The 11,010-nt window shown below is 40.2% G+C and overlaps 1 long non-coding RNA gene across 1 annotated transcript; it reads left to right on the top strand.

Moving 5' to 3' along the window:
* Positions 1-519: 519 nt before the first annotated feature.
* LOC121506368 lies at positions 520-10,688 on the top strand. The gene is made up of 5 exons (XR_005991634.1): positions 520-634; positions 1,494-1,548; positions 1,694-1,796; positions 3,398-3,583; positions 10,602-10,688. It is a non-coding gene; the product is annotated as an uncharacterized LOC121506368 (long non-coding RNA).
* Positions 10,689-11,010: the final 322 nt, after the last annotated feature.

The raw sequence follows: 11,010 nt of genomic DNA, 5'->3' as shown, positions 1-11,010 counted from the left end.
CTAACTGAGCTGTTTGGGAACAGCAGGCAGATATATCCAATAATACTCAACTGCAGCCGCGGCCACCGTGCAAACCACGCCCCCTACAAAATACGCCCACTTGTGCTATTAGCTTAGCTTTAGGTTAGGTTTAGCATTTAATTTCCACTGGTTAGGGTTAAATTTAACTTACTGTACGGAGCGTGGTTTGTAGCGGTTGCGGCTACAGCTGGACCCTTCTCCATATATCACACTTTTTAATTTTACTTCCGGGGGGCGTGGCTTAGTGGAGTGTATGCGCAAGTGCGAAAACTGCGCAGGATTCTTGCGTTATGGTCTCAAAGCTTTTCTTAAACTCACAAATCTATGGCCAGATCAAACCCTTTACTAAATGTTACACTTTAACTGAACTTGGAATAAAAACAGACAGATTAGCCTCCTAAAACGATCTTTTCTGAGTCAGTCAGTGAACGCGTCTCTGCTGCAGACGCAGGTGCGTTTAATGACGCCTTAATTCCTTCACTCTCTTCCTGTTAGTGGAGAAAAACAAAGAGGACATCCTGCTGTGGACCTGAAGTTAATTTAAGGAATTTATAGCAGAGTTTTGATGCTTTTTTGTCGGGTTTTGTTCCCAGTAAAGCCCAGACTTGTGAAGGTAAGCTGAAGAAGGAATGACTGAGCTCGTCTGTTGTGTTTTTGGCTCATGTTCTGCTAGCTAACAGTCTTTTAGCACCTGGCTGCAGAAAGCACAGTTATAATGGGGAGTTAGCAGAGACCTACTGATGGCGTAGAGTGGGATTTATTTATTAAAATGTGGCATTTAAAAACCTAAAGCATACAGAATAAGCCACTACCCTTTACATTAACGTGGGGATTGGCTAGCTGTTGCACACATTTAAACATTTAATGATGTAGCTGCTTTCAGTCTCTAATGAGGGAACAATCTCAGGTTTTGTGTTCATTATTCGCTATTATAGGAAGTTAGCAGTACCTAAGTCTGTCCTTCATTATAAGTGCTTATAAAACCCATGTCATACAGGAGGTTTTTTCACTTTTAGCTGAAAATAAAGACATGTGTGACTTTAAATGATGCCAGGAGAGTACAGAGAGTGAAACTAACCAGTGAAATGACACACAAGACTGCCAGAACAATAAAACAGGAGGGAGCTGCTATTAAAGTGATAATTATCTGCAGGTCAGTCCCTGAAAGTTTCTCCTTCCACTCTTCACATTTTCAGGGTTTTGTTATTTTAAAAGAAGCTATTAAAGCGACTGTGAGCCGATCAAAGAGGCTGATCAGTCGCCTCCTCTCAGAGATGTTTGATAGTGTACCCTTCTTAGTTTTATAGTTTTAAACTGATTTAGCACTTTTTTTATGGTGCAGAAAAGTAAAAGTTACACAGAGATATGGCTACATGACAATTCAGCTTGATGGAGAAAGCAGTATGTCTGTTTAAAGAAGGGCTGAGGATCACAGAGTTATTCCCTGTCTTTATCAGTATTTTATCTAACAGATTAACCAGCAAGACGATGGAAAAACACTGAAACAGACCAGAAAAGACAGTTTCAGTGAGTGCATGCACGTTAGTGGAAAAAACAATATAAAATCAAACATTAAAATATTTATTTTTTCTATTTTGAACCTTTTTACTCATTTAATTTTCCAGTGACTAATCTTCTTTTTCATTTATATGGTTAACATATCTCTGTCCAGGTGAAGATGATCAGCCAGGTGTGTGTTTTTGGAGGTCATGAGGAGACTGTCATACTGAGGATGTGGGCGGAGCTAAAGGAGGTATTTACAACCAGAGAGTGAGGTAAGGAGACTTTTTTAGTTGACAGAGGTAGGGACTGTACTAACACAGAGTTTTAAGACATTTCTGTAAGCTTTGTAGCTTTTATTGTAAACATTTAAACTTTCTACTTCAAATGATGCAATGCATTGTGGGAGGACGACATTGATGCTTTTTATTTTGTTTCATTAAGTCTAATTATAAATGTTTATACAGTGCCTTTAAAAAGTATTCACCCTTTTATTAATTTTATGAATCGATCATGGTCGACATATTTCGTTTTTTTTTTTACAAGAAATACAAATGATCAAACACTCATTGATGTCAAACAGATTTCTATAAAGTACCATCAAATAAAAATATGTAATGTAAAATAAATGACTGCATAAATATTCACCCCTTTACAGTGGCTGACCTAAATCAACAGAGGTCCTGCTGATTGGTGCTAGTAAACTTTCCAGTCACTGGTTAATCAGTATTCCTGGCTACCATTACTCCATGAAGACAAAAGAACAGACCAAGCAACTCAGAGAAAAAGTTATTAAAGTGTATAAGTCAGGGGATAGATGCAAAACATCTCCAAGGCTCTGAACATCCCCCAGAGTTCAGTTAAATCCATCATGAAGAAATGAAGGAATATGTCACAAGTGTAAATCTGCCTAGATCAGACCGTCCTCACAAAATGAGTGAGCGTGCAAGAAGGAGACTAGTGAGAGAGTCCCCCAAGACACCTAGGACTACTCTGAAGGAGTAGCTTCAGCAGCTGAGATGGAGAGACTCTGCAGACAACAACTGTTGGCCGGGTTCTTCATCAGTCAGAGCTTTATGGGAGAGTGGCAAAGAGAAAGACACTGTTGAAGAAAACTCAGATTCAGTCTGGACTAGAGTCCTCCAACAGACGTGTGGGAGACTCCATGGTCAAGAGGAAGAAACACTGACATCACCACAAACACACCATCCCCACTGTGGAGCACGGTGGTGGTAGCATCATGATGTGGGGATGCTTCTCAGCAGCTGGGTAAAATTAGTAAAATGAATGCAGCAACATATATGAAAATCCTGGAGGCCAATCTGATTCATGTAGGAGAATGAGGTCCTAATGGAAAATAAATCTTCTCCCACGCTGATGAGCTGAAGCATCCAGAGAAAGCTACACAGAAATGGTTTAGAGACAACAAGGGGAATGTTCTGGAGTGGCCGAGTCAAACTCAGACCTCAGTCCAACAGAGAATTTGTGGCTGGACTTGAAAAGGGCTTCTCACCTCTGATCTCTGTGCATCCTGACAGAGCTGGAGCAGTTTAGCAAAGAAGAATGGAGTAAAATTTCAGTGTCTAGATGTTAGATTGAGGCCTCTCCAATCTTCAGCTGCAGCCTAGTGTTGCCTTTGTTTTTCTTGTTATCCTGATTATGAAATTCAGAGTAAAATCCGGTTCCACTTCTTTCACAAACATTGTCGGTCATGGCTGTTAGAACCCCGTGTTTGCTCCTGATGTGTAGTGAGGTAAGAGTTATTGCTAAAACAAACGCTGTCCCTGGACCAGAGGAAGAAAATATGTTAACGTCTGCCTCAGTGTGACCTCTCTGCCGTTAGTGATAAACAGTTTTTCTGTGTTTGCTCTGTCAGCCGTAGATCACCATCCATCAACTCGACTTCACCTGAGGTCATGTGGTGTTTGATAACACCTCTCTATCTCCTCTTCATCGCCCCCTAAATGACTCCCACCCTGGGCCAGAGCATGGAGCTGGGGAGAGAGTCTGCTGGGAGTTTGAGCCTCCTCTGAGCCTGATAAACGCTGACAGTGGAGGCGAGGTATTTCCATGAGTGACGGTTATTGACCGGGCGATATGGTGATTTGTTTCTGTGCTGCGGCACAATTGATTAGCCATAAGGAAACTCAGGAGACGTTATTGGATTACTATTCAGAAAGATTGAGTGTCAGTCTCCATCTGATTCCATATCTCATCCATCTCTCTCTCTCTCTCTTCCGTCTTCTTCTACTCCGAATATATTAGTCATTTTCAATAATGGCAGCCTGGTACCGAGGCGTCTCCTGTCCGCCATTTGATATTCTATATCCACGGCTAAATAATGATGGATCCTCAGGCTCCTGTGTTCACCCGTAGGCCTTTCTCTCTCCGTCTCAGTGTGTGCCGGTTTGTCAATCCCTCTCTGCTCCTGAGCTCCACTCCTCTGTCACTGTGTCTGCAGGCTGGTCTCACTCTATCTTCCTATATGGACTCGACTTATAGGAGCACTTCATGAGCTTAGACAGTAATGCTGCTGCTCTGCCTCTGAGCTGGGGTGAGCCTCTGGCAGCATGGATGGAGGGTTCTGAAGAAAGATAGTCTGATGTGGTGAGGGTTATGGTAGCACCCATAGCCTCAGTTTAGAGCATTTTTACTGGCTTTTTATGATTAGTATTGTTTTTAGCAAGGTCCATGTTTCTACAGTCAAATATCACCAGAGAACTGAGCACTGTGCATGTAAAAACACTGTTGTCACAGATACACTGCAAGTGTCACACTGGAGGCAGACACTGAATATGTGAGGTGGATCTTTAGAGTGTACCTAGTCCTGGTGATCATTAATGCTGTAGCTACATCTGTGCAGCTGATTGTTTACATCAGTGGTTCTCAACCTTGGGGTTGGGACCCCCTTGGCAGTCCCGAGACAGAGTCCCTAAAAAAAATTAAGAATATTTTTAAATTCCACTGTTGCGACTTTACACCAAATCTGCCAAATTTTAACCAGTTTTCATCATTTTTCCCCACAAATTTTTACACATTTTTGCCATTTAACACTTATTTTTGCCATTTTAAACTCTTTCCACCACATTTTCTGTTTTTGCCACTTCTGAACCAGTTCCTGCCACGTAAGCCAAATGTTGTCTCTGTTGACCCATTATTAACACTATTAACCCCACTTTATGACTTTTTGTACCCAATTTTTCCCATTTTAACCCCATTTCACTCTCTCATTTACCCATTTTTGCCAGTCTGACCAATTTCTGCCAATATCTGCCTATTTTTCTTTCTCAGTTAGCACTTTTTGCCAATTTATACTTATTTTTCATCCCATTTCACCAGATTTCCACCCTTTTTGCTAATTTAAAACCTTTTCAGCCACTTTTTAATTCCCTTTTACCAATATCTTTGCCAATTTTGGCCACTTTAGCCCATGTTTGCCTTCTTTCATTTTTTTACCATTGTTGTATAATTTTTGCCAATCTAACCCATTTCTGCTACTTTTAAGATCATATTTTACAGCCTTTTCCATCATTTTTTGCCATTTTTAACCAAATTTTTCAGTTTTTAACCCATTTTGATTTTTTTTTAACAAATTAGATTTATATTTTTAAGACAGCTATATACCACACAAATGATTTAAAAAAGGGATTTCTTTCATTGATAAGAGAGTTTATTTTTTCCGGTTCAATATAAAATAAGGATATCACGACTTAACTTTACAATAGACCATGGTTTTGTTGACCTCCATGGGTCTCCAGTTTGGCTGGGCCTCAGAAAGCTCTCCCATTTATCCTCCCTAATGGACGGCCTTGTCTCCACATGACTGTTCTTTAATGTTCATGGCTGTGTTCAACCCCCTTCAGGTACAGTGGGGGTCCTCGGTCTCTGGCACCTTTATTTTCGGGGTCACAGGCTGAAAAGGTTGAGAACCCCTGGTTTAGTCTGTAGCTGCAAGTGTGCTGCTATGATTCCCACTGAGCTTTGTTTAATAAGAAGTTCCACTCTCAGGGCGGATCATGTAGACTAAACATAACTTCTAATGTTAGAGATGGTTGACAATGTTTGAGGAACACAATAAGAAGCAGCATGTTTGTTTTAAAAGTTTTAAGAAAATGTCACATGATGGAGAGAAACAATCATCTTTCCTCCTCTGTGGGAAATTAAAATAGCTCAACAAAACTAATGCTTCAAGTAGTTTCCCCGAATTCATCTGAAAATGCAACTTCTAATGATTTCTCCAGTTTCAGAATGATTTAACCCAGTGATACTCGACGCCTGGCTCTCTTGTGAGGATCTGTGTCTCTTTTATGTCTTCATTTGAAATATTATTCCCCAAGAAAACCTTAAAAAGGAAAATTTGACCTCAGAAATTATCAGTTTGTTTCCCACACTTACTCAGTAAGCTGTAATTGTCAACCTTTATGCCATTTTAGTCACTTTTCACTCATTTTCTCTCCAAGTTATGTCATATTGGGACCATGTTTGCCACCTGTAACTCATCGTTTTGCATTTTTTTCTCCCACTGTTTGTCGCTTTAAGCCCATTTTTACCACTTCTTTTTGTCACTTTTCTCACCTTTTAGACACTTGTCTCCTGCTTTTTGCAATTTTTTGCCCCTTTTTGCAACCTCTTGCCCATTAAAGCTTCCTTTTGAAATTAAATGGCCCTTTTTGCCCATTCCCCCACCTTTTTTCTGATTTTTGCCCATTTTAGTCACTTTTCACTTATTTTTTCTCCACATTTTTGCCTCTTTTGAACCATTTTTGCCACCTGTAACTCTTTTTTTTGCCACTTTTCTGCCAGTGTTGGCTGCTTTAAGCCCATTTTTGCCAGTTTTTGCTACGTTTCTCCCCTTTTGACACTTTTATGCTGCCTTTTGCAATTAAATGCCTCTTTTTGCCCATTTCCCCCACCTTTTTTCTGATTTTTGCCCATTTTGGTCACTTTTCACTCATTTTTTGCGATGGTTTTGCCACTGTTAACTCATTTTTTGGTCACTTCCTGCCCATTTTTGCCAGTTTCTCACAGTGTTTGCTGCTTTTTGACCACTTTTGCCACATTTCTCTTACTTGAGTTGCCACTTTTCACCTCTTAGATTGTGGCTCTTGCAAATGTATTTTTCAGCTATTTGGCTCTTTAGTTGAGCAGGATGAGTAACACTGATTTAACACCTTCATAGCAGCATCTTTAGTCCCTAGTAGTTCACCCTTCTGCTTCTATGACCTGCAGCAAACCAGATGCACATCCAGACACCAGCTCCTGGCAGCGTTCCTGAGGAATCTCCGCCCATTCCTCATGTGCAAACCTCCAGTTCAGGAATATTCTTGGGTCTGCATGCTGCTACCACCTTCTTCAAATCCCACCAGAGATTTTCTATGAGGTTCAAGTCAAGCAACTGTGACATTGTAGAATCTTCCAGGACTTCTTCTCCTGGTGGAATTAGAGGTCTGCTTGGGATCACTGTCCTGATAATGATTGACTTTTTCAGCTAATATCTGCTGATACTGATGCCATGTTGATAATATTGTGCCTCCCTATTGTAAATGTGTCTTTTAAAGGTTAGTGTTTGTCTTTATCAGAGGGACAGGACAGTGGGTGGAGTCATGAATTGGGGAGAAAGAGGGTTGGAGGAGGACCTCAGGCTAAACTGCTGGTTTTGAGGACAACAGTCCCTGTACATGGGGCACTCATGTTTCCAGACACAGACAAAGGGCGGGATGGCTTATTTACTACTTTTTGGGTCTATAGATACTCCAGATACTTAGTGTTTGTGCAAAAACACAGAGAAGTGTGTTCATAATATCTTTTCCCTTTAAATCGTTAAAAGCCCGTCTTTCCACGTAGGTAAATGGCGGCGGCCGTTTTTCCCTCTTTATCTCGTCTCAAGGAGACAAAGATACGGTCCATACTGCATCCACTGGTGCATATCAAGGTCAATCAGTGGCACAATGAAGCAAATGTCATTTAAAGCTGTGTGTGCGTGTCTGTCTTTGTGTGTGAGAGGTGACTCGGGGCGTTCACTTACATGGCTGACACAGATGTTACCTTTGTGGTCAGAAGGCTCTAAGTCAATTAGGGTTCTCTAATGGGGCCCGAGTGCTCAGCCGCCTCTAACAAGCACGCAAACACCCGCAGAAACACGCGCTATTGATAAGATTAGCATGGTAATGTGAATGCAGAAGGGTTAAACCACATTAAGGAGCCGTCTCCCTCAAACATCCTCGCTTTCTTAAATCGTAGGCCATCTTCCCTAAGTGGCATCCTCCTCTGCAGCTTTCTGTTAATGAGACTCTTCCTCTTTTGTGTGTCCTTCTTCTTCCTCTGCTGCAACAGATGCACGGAAAATCTCTTTACATCTCCGACTTCCTCCACCCATCTGTCCTCCTATTTCTGTCTTCTCTCCGTCTGTATGAGTCAGTATGCTGAGCTCTTCTGCAGGAAACAATCAGACCTTGTCTTTGTGGTTTATCCTTTTTTATCTCATTGTGCTCCAAAAGGTTTTTAATGACAGCATAGAGGAGAAAGTCCTAGGGATGCTGAGGTTGCATCCTTGATCTCTACAGAGTGCAAACACCAAACCCAGCTATGAAATGATCCGTCAAACATTGTAATTAAAACCTCCTTTCAGATATAGAGCTCCCTTTGTGTCCCAAATCTCCTAAACAGCATCAATGATGACACTTTTGGCCCATTTTTAAATAAACTTGGAGACTAAAGTGTATTTTTGGAAACTTTAACATAAATCAAATGGGAGCTAATGGAGATTGGGGGTTTTGTAGTAATTAGATCTGTCCTTATGGATCTAAAATCATCTCTTTTTTTGGCAATTAACAGGCCCAGATCGTTGCAAACATATTCTAATGACGTGGACACACATATCTGCTACAACAGGGGTCATCAGCTACATTTATACAAGGGCCAGATTTATATTGACAGGCACTGTGGGGCCCAGACTTTCACATAATCTAAAATAAAATAAATATTTAGCTGCAAATAGCATATTATTGTGATATCAGTCCTTATTTTCTGTGGGCAATCCAAAAACTTAAGCTTCATATTTCACGTCCATGTTGAACATCGCTAAGTTAATATGCAACTGAAGGAAACAGGTTTTATTGACTAGCAGCCAGAAAATAAGACTCTGCAAGAGACCGGAGTGAAAAGTTGACCAAGAAAACTAGAAATATGGCCTGCTGCAGTTTTCAAATCGCAGTATTTCTTTAACCTGAAATTTGTGTCAAAATACTCGTTTAAAACTTTATTTGCAGGACAAAATTGGCAAAAAAGGGCAAATACTGGGAGAAAAGTGGTGAAAATGGGGAAAAAAGTTGCAAAAAGGGCAGAAAGTAGTTAAAAATGTTTGAAAAGTGGCAATTAAAATGAGTTAAAGGTGGCAAAAATGGGTTAAAAGTGGGAAAAATCAAAGAAAAGGTGGGAGGAATGGGCAATAATCTGAAAAAAGGTTAGCTAAAATGGGTGAAAAATGGCCAAAAGGGGCAAACACTGGGTGAAAAGTGGCACTAAAGGGCAGAAAGTAGCAAAAATGGGTGAAAAGTGGAAATTAAAATAAGTTAAAGGTGGCAAAAATGTTGAAAACTAGCAAACACTGGGAGAGAAGTGGCAAAAATTTAGAGAAAAAATGTGGAAGAAATGGACCGAAAGTGGCAAAAATGGGATTGGAAGTGACCAAAAAATAAGTTAAAGGTGGTAAAAATGGTCCAAAAGTGGGAAAAAAACAGAAATGTGGGAAAAACTGTCAGGAAGTGGCAAAAATAGGCAAAAAGGGGCAAACACTGGGAGAACAGAGGCGAAAATGGGGGAAAAAAGTGGCAAAAATGGGTGAAAAGTGGAAATTAAAATGAGTTAAAGGTGGCAAAAACGTCAAAAAGCAGCAAACACTGGGAGAAAGTGGCAAAACTGGGATTGGAAGTGACCAAAAATATAAGTTAAAGGTGGCAAAAATGGGTTTAAAGTGGCAAAAAGTTGAGAGAAATGGGCAAAAGTCTGTAAAACATTTCACTAAAATCAGTGGAAAATGGCCATTAAGGGTAAAAAGGGGCAAACGCTGGGTGAAAAGTGGCGATAAAGGGCATAAAGTAGCAAAAATGGGTCAAAAGTGGAAATTAAAATAAGTTCAAGGTGGCAAAAATGGTCCAAAAGTGGCAAAAATTTAAAAAATTGTGGGAGAAATGGGCAGGAAGTGGCAAAAAATTGGCAAAAAGGGGCAACCACTGGGAGAAAAAGTGGCAATAAAAGGGCAGAAGGTGGCAAAAATCAGAAAATAGGGCAGCTTAATTGGGCACGGGCCAAAATATAGGCTAACTGGGGCAAATACTGGGAGAAAAAGTGGCAAAAATGTGGGGAAAAATAAGTTCAAGGTGGCAAAATTGGTCTAAAAGTCAGGAGAAAAGACAGGTAAAATGGATGAGAAGTGGCCAAAAAGGGCAAAAAGGGGCAAAAATACACAAAAAGCAGTAAAAATGGAAAAGAAGTTTAAAAAAATGCAACTAAAGGCAATAGAAATACACAGACATAAATAGAGTTTGACAATCAAAGTCTACTGTGTAAGTGTGGGAAACAAACTGATTAATGTGACTTGCATTAGATAATTTCTGAGGTCAGATTTTCCTTTTTAAGGTTTTCTGGGTAATAATATTTCAATGAAGATGTAAAAGAGCCACAGATCATCACAAGAGAGCCAGGCGTTGAGTTTCACTGCTCTAGAATATCCTGAAAACAAACCGCCAAAATGGAAGCAGCGTTTCCTGTTGTTGGAGGTCATCGTCCTGTTAACATGGCCTGAAAGTCTGGTAGCATTAGAAAAAGATTCCTGCAGAGACTGGCGTCTTAGTTAAAGAAAGAAGGATGCTTTATTATCTAAAAACAGCTGTTCAATTTCTCTCTTTCCAGACTCCACTGACAATAGGGTGAATGTTTTCTTGCAGAACATGGGAGTTGCTGTTTCATCCAATGATCAGGCACTTTACTGTGCTATTTTTAGACTTTGTTTTTATGTATTGGACTGTATAGGTTTGTATAAAGAGCACTAATATCAGCATCGTGTGTTCTTTTCTTTTCAGTTTTCATAAAAGGAGCATGGTGTCTTTATAGGTCCAGATTTACCATGGGTTTGTGGATGAAAAAAGCAACACATTCTTGGATGAAAAGGCCTCTCTCTGCAGTCGAAATAATGTTAACACTTGCAGAACTCTGATTGTGTCTGTGATAAAAACTTGTAATGTCAGACTCTTATCTGATCCTTACCAAGAATTTTCTTTGCAGCTAGTTCAGCTTTTTGCAGGATGCTAACCACTGGGTGAATTCCAGAAATGTCAGCTTTTTTAAGTCGAGTTTAGAGAAACAGACTAGGTAGGAGAATCCAAAGTCCTGAGGAAAAGACAGAAATGTTTCTTTTTAACCATGTTGTCACAGAATCCTCTGTGGGGAAATGGTTACTATGCCTGATATAAATCAGCATGTTCATATAGA

Source organism: Cheilinus undulatus, linkage group 24 (assembly GCF_018320785.1).
Source record: "Cheilinus undulatus linkage group 24, ASM1832078v1, whole genome shotgun sequence".
Taxonomy (NCBI): Eukaryota; Metazoa; Chordata; class Actinopteri; order Labriformes; family Labridae; genus Cheilinus; species Cheilinus undulatus.
The sequence above is the reverse complement of the archived record's forward strand: the minus strand, read 5'-3'. Positions and strand labels throughout refer to the sequence as shown.